The sequence below is a fragment of the Triticum aestivum genome, chromosome 4B (genome assembly GCF_018294505.1).
Source record: "Triticum aestivum cultivar Chinese Spring chromosome 4B, IWGSC CS RefSeq v2.1, whole genome shotgun sequence".
In the NCBI taxonomy this organism is placed as follows: Eukaryota; Viridiplantae; Streptophyta; class Magnoliopsida; order Poales; family Poaceae; genus Triticum; species Triticum aestivum.
Window position 1 is genome coordinate 478417384 of NC_057804.1, and position 12880 is coordinate 478430263.

Below are 12880 nucleotides of genomic sequence, written 5' to 3' on the forward strand. Positions count from 1 at the left end.
AGGATAGTAGCATTGCCCCTTCTCTCTTTTTCTCTCATTTTTTTGTTTTTTTTGGGGGGGGGGCTTCTCCTTTTTTTGGCCTCTTTTTTTTGTCTGGAGTCTTATACCGAATTGTGGGGGAATCATAGTCTCCATCATCCTTTCCTCACATGGGACAATGCTCTAATAATGAAGATCGTCACACTTTTATTTTCTTACAACTCAAGAATTACAACTCAATACTTAGAACAAAATATGACTCTATGTGAGTGCCTCCGGCGGAGTACCGGGATGTGCAATGAATCAAGAGTGACATGTATGAAAATATTATGAACAGTGGCTTTGCCACAAATACGATGTCAACTACATGATCATGCAAAGCAATATGACAATGATGAAGCGTGTCATAATAAACGGAACAGTGGAAAGTTGCATGGTAATATATCTCGGAATGGCTATGGAAATGCCATAATAGGTAGGTATGGTGGCTGTTTTGAGGAAGGTATAAGGTGGGTGTATGGTACTGGCGAAAGTTGCGCGGTACTAGAGAGGCTAGCAATGGTGGAAGAGTGAGAGTGCGTATAATCCATGGACTCAACATTAGTCATAAAGAACTCACATACTTATTGCAAAAATCTATTAGTTATCGAAACAAAGTACTACACGCATGCTCCTAGGGGGGTGGATTGGTAGGAAAAGACCATCGCTCGTCCCCGACCGCCACTCATAAGGAAGACAATCAAAAAATAAATCATGCTCCGACTTCATCACATAACAGTTCACCATACGAGCATGCTACGGGAATCACAAACTTCAACACAAGTATTTCTCAATTCACAATTACTCACTACCATGACTCTAATATTACCATCCTCATATCTCAAAACAATCATAAGGAATCAAACTTCTCATAGTATTCAATGCACTTTATATGAAAGTTTTTATTATATCCCTCTTGGATGCCCATCATATTAGGACTAAATTCATAACCAAAGGAAATTACCATGCTGTTCTAAAAGACTCTCAAAATAATATAAGTGAAAAATGAGAGTTCATAAATTTATTCAAAATAAAACCACCGTCATGCTCTAAAAAGATATAAGTGAAACACTAGAGCAAAGACAAACTACTCCGAAAGATACAAGCGAAGATCAATGAGTAGTCGAATAATTATGTAACTACGTGAAGACTCTCTAATATTTAAGAATTTTAGATCTTGGGATTTTATTCAAACATCAAGCAAAACAAAATAAAACAAAATGATGCTCCAAGCAAAACACATATCATGTGGTGAATAAAAATATAGCTCCAAGTAAAGTTACCGATGAACGAAGACGAAAGAGGGGATGCCATCCAGGGCATCCTCAAGCTTAGGCTCTTGGTTGTCCTTGAATATTACCTTGGGGTGCCTTAGGCATCCCCAAGCTTAGGCTCTTGCCACTCCTTATTCCATAGTCCATCGAATCTTTACTCAAAACTTGAAAACTTCACAACACAAAACTAAACAGAAAACTCGTCAGCTCCGTTAGTATAAGAAAATAAAACCACCACTTAGGTACTATTGTGAACTCATACTAATTTCATATTGGTGTAATATATAATTTATTCTAACTTCTCTATGGTTCATACCCTACGATACTACTCATAGATTCATCAAAATAAGCAAACAACACATAGAAAACAGAATCTTTCAAAAATAGAAAAGTCATTAGTAATCTGTAACTCTTCAATACTTATGTACCTCCAAAAATTCTGAAATAAATTGGTTGACGTGAGGAATTTGTCTATTAATCTTCTTAATAAAGAATCAACTCAAAAGCACTCTTCTATAAAAAATGATAGCTAATCTCATGAGCGCAAAGTTTCTGTTTTTTATAGCAAGATCACATTAACTTTCACCCAAGTCTTCCCAAAGGTTTTACTTGGCACTTTATTGAAACAAAAGCTATAAAACATGATTACTACATTAGCATAATCATGTGAACACACAAAAATAGTAGGTATAAACATTGGGTTGTCTCCCAACAAACGCTTTTCTTTAATGCCTTTTAGCTAGGCATGATGATTTCAATGATGCTCACATAAAAGATAAGAATTGAAACATAACGGGGGCATCATGAAGCATATGACTAGCACATTTAAGTCTAACCCACTTCCTATGCATAGGGATTTTGTGAGCAAACAACTTATGGGAACAAGAATCAACTAGCATAGGAATAGAAAACAAGCATAACTTCAAAACTTTCAACACATAGAGAGGAAACTTGATATTAGTGCAACTCCTACAAGCATATATTCCTCCCTCATAATAATTTTCAGTAGCATCATGAATGAATTAAACAATATAACCATCACATAAAGCATTCTTTTCATGAGCCACAAGCATAGAAATTTTATTACTCTCCACATAATCAAGTTTCTTCTCATTAATAGTAGTGGGAGCAAACTCAACAAAATAACTATCATGTGAGGCATAATCCAATTGAAAATTAAAATAAAGATGACAAGTTTCATGGTTATCATTATTCTTTATAGCATACATGTCATCACAATAATCATCATAGATAGTAACTTTGTTCTCATAATCAATTGGAACCTCTTCCAAAATAGTGGATTCATCACTAAATAAAATCATGACCTCTCCAAACCCACTTTCATAATTATCACAATAAGATTCAACACCCTCCAAAATAGTGGGATCATTACTTCCTAAAGTTGACACTCTTCCAAACCCACTTTCATCAACATAATCATCATAAATAGGAGGCATGCTATCATCATAATATATTTGCTCATCCAAACTTGGGGTACTAAAAATATAATATTCATCAAACATAGCATCCCCAAGCTTGTAGCTTTGCATATCATTAGCATCATGGATATTCAAAGAATTCATACTAACAACATTGCAATCATGCTCATCATTCAAAAATTTAGTGCTAAATATTTTATAGACTTCTTCTTCTAACGCTTGAGCACAATTTTCCTTTCCATCATTTTCACGAAAGACATTAAAAAGATGAAGCATATGAGGCAACCTCAATTCCATTTTTTGTAGTTTTCTTTTATAGAGTAAACTAGTGATAAAACAAGAAACTAAAATATTCGATTGCAAGGTCTAGAGTTATACCTTCAAGCACTCACCTCCCCGGCAACGGCGTCAGAAAAGAGCTTGATGTCTACTACACAACCTTCTTCTTGTAGACGTTGTTGGCCCTCCAAGTGCAGAGGTTTGTAGGACAGTAGTAAATTTCCCTCAAGTGGATGACCTAAGGTTCATCAATCCGTGGGAGGCATAGGATGAAGATGGTCTCTCTCAAACAACCCTGCAACCAAATAGAAAAGAGTCTCTTGTGTCTCCAACACACCCAATACAATGGTAAATTGTATAGGTGCACTAGTTCGGCGAAGAGATGGTGATACAAGTGCAATATGAATGGTAGATATAGGTTTTTGTAATCTGAAAATATAAAAACAGCAAGGTGGCAAGTAACAAAAGTGAGCGAAAACGGTATTGCAATGCTTCGAAACAAGGCCTAGGGTTCATACTTTCACTAGTGCAAGTTCTCTCAACAATGATAACATAATTAGATCATATAACAATCCCTTAACATGCAACAAAGAGTCACTCCAAAGTCACTAATAGCGGAGAACAAACGAAGAGATTATTGTAGGGTACGAAACCACCTCAAAGTTATTCTTTCCGATCATCCATTGGGCTATTCCTATAAGTGTCACAAACAGCCCTAGAGTTCGTAGGAATATAACACCTTAAGACACACATCAACCAAAACCCTAATGTCACCTAGATACTACAATGTCACCTCAAGTATCTGCGGGTTTGATTATACGATATGCATCACACAATCTCAGATTCATCTATTCAAACCAACACAAAGAACTTCAAAGAGTGCCCCAAAGTTTCTACTGGAGAGTCAAGACGAAAATGTCTGCCAACCCCTATGCATAAGTTCACAAGGTCACAGAACCCGCAAGTTGACCACCAAAACATACATCAAGTAGATCACGTGAATATCTCATTGTCACCACAGATAAGCACATGCGAGACATACATCAAGTGTTCTGAAATCCTTAAAGACTCAATCCGATAAGATAACTTCAAAGGGAAAACTCAATGCATTACAAGAAAGTAGAGGGGGAGAAAAATCATATGATCCAACTATAATAGCAAAGCTCGCGGTACACCAATATCGTGCCATATCAAGAACACGAGAGAGAGAGAGAGAGAGCGAGAGAGAGATCAAGCACATAGCTACTGGTACATACCCTCAGCCCCGAGGGTGGACCACTTCCTCCTCGTCATGGAGAGCGTCGGGATGATGAAGATGGCCACCGGTGATGATTCCCCCCTCCGACAGGGTGCCGGAACAGGGTCCCGGTTGGTTTTTGGTGGCTACAGAGGTTTGCGGCGGCGGAACTCCCGATCTAGGTTTCTTTTCAGGGGTTTTTGTATTTATAGGCATTTTTGGCGTCGGTTTCACATCAGGAGGGGGTCTCCGAGTCAGCCACGAGGTAGGGGCACGCTCCCTGGGGGTAGGGCGCGCCTCCCACCCTCGTGGATGACTCGGGACTCTTCTGGCCCAACTCTTTTGCTTCGGGGGCTTCTTCTGGTCCATAAAAGATCTCCGTAAATTGGTAGGTCAATTGGACTCCGTTTGGTATTCCTTTTCTGTAAATCTCAAAAACAAGGAAAAAACAGAAACTGGCAATGGGCTCTAGGTTAATAGGTTAGTCCCAAAAATCATATAAAATAGCATATAAATACATATAAAACATCCAAAACAGATAATATAATAGCATGGAACAATCAAAAATTATAGATACGTTGGAGACGTATCACACCCATGCCATAGATGTTGTTCCTCCATTTGATTTTTATTTTTTTATTTTTTTTGTACAGGCATATACCTCAAAAAGGAGAAACTGAATCAAAGTAACACATCAGCCTGGAGCATCAACACCAACGAATGTAGCACATGAAAAAGACAAAATTCAATTAGAGAGAGTTATCTACTTCTAGATAGAGCATCAGCACAGACCAAAGTAGCTCATCAGAAAGATGGAATTTAATCAGAGAGAGATATTAATTTTTAGCTAGAGAATCCCATGGGAGAGAGAGAGAGAGAGAGAGGAGGGAGGAGTGATGACACGGAAAACGAACCTTGTTGCGCGTTGCCTCTTGTAGCGCCTCTTCCTCTAGGCTGCCTCTCACAGCTCACAAGAGCATGGAAGAACACAAGAGTATTGGTGGCCACTGCCTCATGCAGTCGTGCCTTTTCTCCTCTTTCTATTCTCTTCTCTCTTCTCTTGTCACAACTCAAACAATATGCTTTACATCTCTTATATAGAGACTCACGCACCCACACAGTCATGGCAACACCAGCCACTAACCACTCCCTAGCTACAAGCATGGCAACGTCCATCACTTGCATAGCCAACGCCCACACAATGCCATCTCTCCTAGAATCTCTCTAGGACGTGCATGCACTACCGGCTAACAACTCATGCGTGCATGTAACTAGCTAACCAACTAACTGATTCTCTCAGCCTACCATATCTATTCAGCTTGCAGCTTGACTCCAACCCAACGCATGCAAGGATATCAACACAATGGACCAGACCTTGCTGGATCACTCAACACTTGTACCGCAGCCAGTCACGCACTAGCCTCCACCGCGTCTTGCCACTTCTCAAGGCGTCGCTGTATCACATGTCATCTTTGGCATATCGTCGTGCTTGCTGCATCGCACTTCAACCAGGAATCTCGCCTCCTTCGCGCGCACAACTGAAGCACCATTTGACTACGTACACTTCTATAGACCATCTAAACTAGCAAAACTCCAAACTAAACATGTGATACAAAATATCAGGATTAGTGCTAACATTCATCCCCTAATCTTGATATCACAACCTTCGATCCGGATCACCCGCCGCCACTTGACATGCCATCACGACACCATAGAAACTTGCCGTGGACAACACCATCACAGTGTCAATCACCACGCACAATCTTGCCGTGGACGACACCGTCACCATCTAGCGGTATCACACCACAAATGGCCACCAACGACAAAATACGGCACCACGCCTCCGCCGGTCTCCACCTCGCACAGACGTCCTCCACCTCACATGGAGTCCCCACGCTGTCATCTCCACCACGGATCAACGAGGCTCTGATGCCAATTGTTGGCGCTGCCTCTCGCAATGCCTCTTCTTCCTCCTGGCTGCCTCTCACAACTCACAAGAGCATGTAAGAACACAGGAATATTGGTGGTCGCTGCCTCACGCAGTGGTGCCTTTTCTCCTCTTTCTATTCTCTTCTCTATTCTCTTGTCACAACTTAAACAACAAGCTTTACATCTCTTATATAGAGACTCACGCACGCACACAGTCACGGCCACACCGGCCACTAAGGGCATCTCCAGCCGTTGGCCTCCCCAGGAGGCGTTTTTTTCGCCGCCTGGGGGGCTGCCGGCGAAGATTTTGACCCTGGGACGAAAATTTTCCCAGCCGTCCCCCCACCCAAGACGCATTTCGAGGACGCGTGGCGGCACCGCAGCTCGACACCATCTCCAGCACCATCGAGGACGCCTGCCACCGTCCACCGCACGCTCCTTGGCACGGGCATCGCCGCCGCGTACCACCATCCCTCCTTGGCACGGCATGTGCAGCAGCCACACCGCCCGCGAGGTCAACGAGCGAGGAGAGGAGGGAGGAAGGAGGAGGAAGGGGGGCGCCTGGCCGCACCCGCGCCCGCCCGCGCCTGGCCGGCGCCGACGAGGACGGAGAGGAGGGAGGAGGAGGAAGGGACCTGCCCGCGCGCGCCCTCCGTGGCCTGCTCGCGCCTTGCCCTCGCCGTCCTGCCCTCGCCGTCCTGCACCTCCCTCGACCTCCCTCGCCGTCCTGCACCTCCCTCGCCGTGCAGAGGGGTGGCGGGGCGGCGCGGGCTGGCTGGCAGGAGGCCGGGCGCGCGACGCAGAGGGGTGGCGGTGCAGCGCAGAGGGGTGGAGGTCGGCTGGCTGGCGGGAGGCCGGGCGCGGCGACCCGAGGCGGGACGCGGCCGCAGATGGCTGGCGGGGCGGTGCGCGCAGCCGGGCGCGGCGGCAACGCGGCGGGCCTGAGCTGCGGGAAGGCACCAGGGCAGGGAGGCGCGCGCGGTCGGGCGCGGCGGCGACGCGGCGGGAGCTGCGGGAAGGCACCAGGCATGGCAAGAGAAAGCGGACGGAGAGAGAGGGAAGGTGGGGCTCTGCGACGAAAAAGTGAAGAAAGCGACGGGGGAGTGGCTGCAGGTGGGCCACAGGAGGCAAAAAAGTGGCGCCGGCACGCCCAGCTGCCCCCCGGGGAGCTGGGTTCGGGGTGGTACTACCGGCGCTATTTTTCTATAAATCCGGTGAAAAGTGACGCTTTGGGGGCGTGAGTGGGAGGATTTTTTGCCGCCGGCGCCCAAAAAGTGGCTTGGGGAGGCTTCTTGAGGGGCCGGCTGGAGATGCCCTAACCACTCCCTAGCTACAAGCACGGCCACTTCCAACACTTACATAGTCAACGCCCACACAACGCCATCTCTCCTAGAATCTCTCTAGGACGTGCATGCACCACCGGCTAACAACTCATGCGTGCATGTAACTAGCTAACCAACTAACGGATTCTCTTAGCCCTACCATATCTATTCAGCTTGTAGATTGAATCCAACCCAATGCATGCAAGGATATCAACACAATGGACCAGGCCTTGTCAGACCACCCGGCTTAACTTGTACCGCAGCCAGTCACGCACCAGCGTCTGTCGTGTCTTGTCGCTTCTCATGGCGTCGCCGGATAACATGGCATCTTTGGCATCTCGTTGTGCTTGTTCATCACACAACAACCAAGCATCTCGCCTCCTGCGCGCGCACAACTGAAGCACCATAGGCCATGTACACTTCTCTAGACCATCTAAACTACATGCAAAACTTCAAACTAAACACGTGATACAAAATATCAAGATCGGTGCTAACACTTGTATGGACACTACGCGATTGCCTTGCGATGGCATGGCAAGCAGCCTTAACACCGAGCCAAACAGGCGATCGAAAACCCATGACCAAAGCAACCAGGAGTCATAGCACCAGCAAGGCAATATATAGACGATGAGCGCCATGGCAACATTCGAGACAGCAGAACCCAGTAGCCATAGGCATCAGGCAGGAGAGGACCCGGGTGAGAGGACGTTGGCTGCAACAGCCGCTACGTAGCAACCATTGATACGCATCTTCCCCGGGAAGAGGACGGGGGACAGGACATCATGGTGTTGATCCATTTGCCGCCGCCACAGTTGTGCGTCTCCCATAGGGGAGAGGTTGAGTGACTGGGGCGCCATGGATGCTGGCGTGAGTATAAAGAGACAGAGGTAAGCGTTGCTTGCCAAGGCAGCAGCACCAGAAGACCGCCATCCCAAGCTGGAGCGTGGCCGCCTCCGTCGAACCCGGCCAAGCAGAAGACTAAACCTAGGGTTTGGTTCGGTCCCCGTGGCTGAGCAAAGCAGGAGGTTGAGTAGGGAGAGAGAAAATAGCGGACCACGACTACCATGACCTGGGATGGAGGGGGTGTAGCCAAGAAGAAACATGAGAGGGGAGGGCGAGGAGGCACGATGAAGCGCAAACCTCTTTTTACCGGTGCTGGGATCTACCGGCGAACCCCTAGCCAATAGAAATAGGACAACACATCAAGTCTTTTACACACGGGAGTTGTATTCTCCTTTTTAGCAGGATGCCTGCTCTGTATTACCCGCGCTAGGTCCACAACCAAGGACGCCCCACCACGTGCATCTCCACTACTATTAAACAATCAAACAAAAACTTTCTTACGTGCACCCCGCGAAACATCCACGGACACATCACCACCACACGATGAAGCCCACGTGACCCAATCTAACAACCATCATTAATTTATTAGAGATCTGGTGTGCGCCTAGCAGTTCACGTAGACTGACCGTACTCCACCAGATGATTCGGCAGACTAATTGAGGGACTTCAATCAGCTTTTAATGTCACGGCTGATTTGCTTCCAAAATCCATCATTCGGTTTCCAAATGAGCCTGATTTCTTCCCGGGTCCCCCCATAAATCCCGCAATTAATCCCACATCCACCGTCCCACCTGACTCTCACCCCCATCTTGACTGCCTCCACGAGGCCGCCACAGCTCCATTGCCGAGCTAACCACGCCCCTCGCTGATCCGGTTCTCTCCTTCAGCGATCTTCCAGTCCCACTGCGGCCGTGAGATTCACCGCGCCGGTGTGGCATCCCTCTGGTGGTTGCGCCTGCCATTATCCATGGTACAAGCTCAGAACCCCCCTTGCCTTCCTGTTCCTCTCCCGTGTTGGTGTCCTATGTGCCACCCATGATGTTCTCTCCTGCATGGACATCCCAAAGACGCTCTTAGGTGGCACATGTGCTGGTCCTATTGCTGCGTGTGATGTGCCTTGCTGCTAAGCGTTGATCCAGTTTGTAAGTTTTTTAGTCCAATCCAGTTTGTAAGGCTTTTTTTTAGCCCAATCCAGTTTGTAAGTAGTGCTACGTGAGAGATGATCAGATGAGACGGGCCTGATAATCTTGTTGCTGCTGTTGTACTACATGTCCATCGGGAGCAAGGTTAGGAGAAAAGAAGAGAAAAGAAGCGGCGAAAGTGACACAGTCCAGTACAGATCTCGCATTGAATCCTCCCCTATAAGGGTAACATTCTCTCATTTGGATTGATTAATGTTGGAAATTCTGTTTTTCTTCTAATTTTAATCCTTCATTCAGGTATGCATCTAATCAGTTGTACTGCATCTAATGTACATATGCTGTGTGGCAAAAAGATGTTTGTAAACTCAAATATGTATGCTTCGGATGTGTCTAATATATGTTACATTAGCACCAAATTAGCGCTTCTCATTAACCATGCTCCCATGATATCTAACATATGCTTCTAATACAGAGATCTAATGTGATCGCGGACATTAGAATCTTACACCCATCTCGGCAAGCATGCAGATTTCTCAAATCTAATCAGTTGTAGTGTCAAACCATTGCTTCGTATTAGCCTTGCTTCCTACTTTTTTATTTATCACATCTTTTGTGCTTCACCCACTACCGGCATGTGCTTTAGTCGCTGCCAGTGTTGCTTCCTGGAGTGAATTTTTGACACAACCATTGCCTGTGTGAGCACTTCATTGTTTCCCATTGATGATTTTACTATGCAGGTTTCTCTGCCTACAACCTGATGCATTGTAAAGATGTCGAGTACGCTACCACCAAGATGTGGTGGTCTTATTGATGACGGCGAGCTCGCGTGCATGTGAGATAGTCCAGTCAGCGTGCTTGCGACGCTAACTAGACGGGTGGAAAATAATGTTGTTGTGATAGCAATTTTTATTTCTTAATAATTTTTAAAAATGAGGACATATGTAATTACCAGTTGCATATTTTGCCCAGCCCTTCATTGTCACCATGGAAGCAAATTCTCGATATAATTGAAGCAATGGTTCATTGTCGTGGAAGCATATCCCATAACGGAAGCAACATGTGCTTACAACAGAACAAAAATTTCATTATATTCCAAGGAGATAGGAGTTTGCTTCCATCTGCCTATTCACAACACAAGCAGACACAAATTATTCGACACAAATGATGGTAACAATTTATATTATTATGGAAGCAAGTTGAGTCGATGATAGTATATTATAATTGAGTCGAATGTTGAGTTGGATAAATTTTTTCTTACATCGGGCTTGCTTGATTTGTATGGAGATACAGGGTTAATGCTCTGCCGAATATGCATGCAAGGCACTGTTTTGGATTGTTTGGCATTTTATGGCAACCTTCAGATGTTGATGCAAAAGACAAGTGACATGTTACTGTTTTCATATGATCTATTTAATTAGCTTTTGTCCAATGTGGTCATGGCACAAGGCACAATTTTGCCAAATGTATTGCTTGATACAGGTAGGGAACATAAACACATCTACATGAGCTATTTCATTCTTTGCTTTGCTATTTTAATGCTTTGCTTTGCTAACTATTGCTATGTTAGTAACTTCCAATAGCATATGACATGAAATATTCATTGCATTTTATTTTATTTTGCACCCTGATCCACTCACCCAAGAAGGGGCAGTTATCCATGAGTAGAATCTTGGATTAACTTGTATCAATCTTGTTTTTGTAAGGATCGCAATGAAGCAAAGTAGAATCACAAGAGGACACAAAAGTTGTGTTTTAGTAGAACGTGTCATAGTCTCATCTTCGATAGTAATATGCAATGATTTTTTTGTAAGTTTAATATTAGTAGCACGTTCCTTGTAATTGATCTACAGTGATGGCGGCAACACTAAGCTAGAACCCAATATTGACTCATTCAGCATGGGCATGCTGCTAGATATGCATGCATGTCAATGCTTGTTTTACATGGAGCTTCGTGATGTACATTGACCATGATGATCCTTTCATTTTTATTATCCAACTACTTATATTATTTTATCAGAACTTAAGGATTCACTGAAGCTTGTGGCTTTCGATTTTCTCATCGAAAACTACAAAGCTTCACTGAAGGGATGACACGACTTAAGTTCAAGTCATTGAGGGAGTGATAATTCTTACAGATCAAAGTAAACACCTATCGTATGTGGGTTTCAAAAATACAAAAGTCTGATAATAGACAAAAACACTCATCGTTCAACTTATTTGTATATTTTTATGAACTATATTATTAGTGACGCTTTGTGGTCAAGGATATAATTTTTTTTCTGTGGATGAATTGAGTTATTAAATTTCATTCCAGGCTTGAGCATGACAATGAGTAGAGGTGCACAATGTGTGTACAAGATTGTTACACTATCATCTTAGCCCAGTTTTGCACAATGTGTGTATACCATGTTGAACGCTACTTCCAGTTCTTCTATTTTGTTATCATATTACTTTTGTTAATGTATCTTTTTCTTATTAATTTCTACACTGAATGTATGAAAAGATTGTTGTGGTTACACAGTCATGGTAGCACCAGTTGTATCTATAGATTGTGATACATGGTGATGCATCTTTGTGAGGTTAATCGTGTGTTGAGAAGTCCATTTGCAAAACTATATCTGCAAAGGCATAATTTCATAGAAATTAAGATTTGAAATAATTGTTTCCTAAGTAAGATAACTGGGGAAATTTCTTTCTATGATTATACGTGCGTTGCACGTGCACGCTTACTAGTATCCAAGACGCCATATCACGTGCATGTCCAGCACAGCGGCACCACGACAATACAATAGCACAGTGATCAACTTCTTAAATTAGCTAATTAGCTTATATTTTCCATAACCGCATATTTCACTTTTTCAAAACACTTATTTGAATTCTTTCAATCACATATTTCAGTTTCCATATCGCTTATGTTTTCAGTTATTCCAATGTACTCCTATTTTTTACCACAAAAAGGATGTAAATGATTATTTCAAAGGAGTGACATAAAAAATTTCAATTCAAAAGAGTGAATTTTTTTCATACACATATCAGTTTCAGTACATTTCACTTTCAAATGAGTGTACTCTAGAAACAGTAACATATAAAATTTAAAAAACTTAGAACATGATTTCAGTTATTCAAATCTCACTTTTCCCAAAGATCAAACTAGTTATTTCAAAAAAGCAAAAAAATGAAATCAAATTTAGAAAACTGATTATAGTTATACCAATGTAATTTTTTCACAATAGAGTGGAAAATATTATTACAAAGGAGTGAAATATTCAATAAACTTACCAGTTTCAGCATTTTTGACTTCTAAAAGAGTGAATTATGTTTATAAGTGGAAAGAATATATCAAATAATTCACTCTTTTAAATATTTGAAATGGATTATATTTTCACTTTTGAGTAAG

General features: G+C 43.4%; 1 long non-coding RNA gene across 1 annotated transcript; it reads left to right on the forward strand.

Moving 5' to 3' along the window:
• The first annotated feature begins 9068 nt into the window (after positions 1–9068).
• On the forward strand, positions 9069–11876 carry LOC123095014 (uncharacterized). The gene is made up of 3 exons (XR_006446076.1): positions 9069–9483; positions 9628–9708; positions 10221–11876. It is a non-coding gene; the product is annotated as an uncharacterized lncRNA (long non-coding RNA).
• Positions 11877–12880: the final 1004 nt, after the last annotated feature.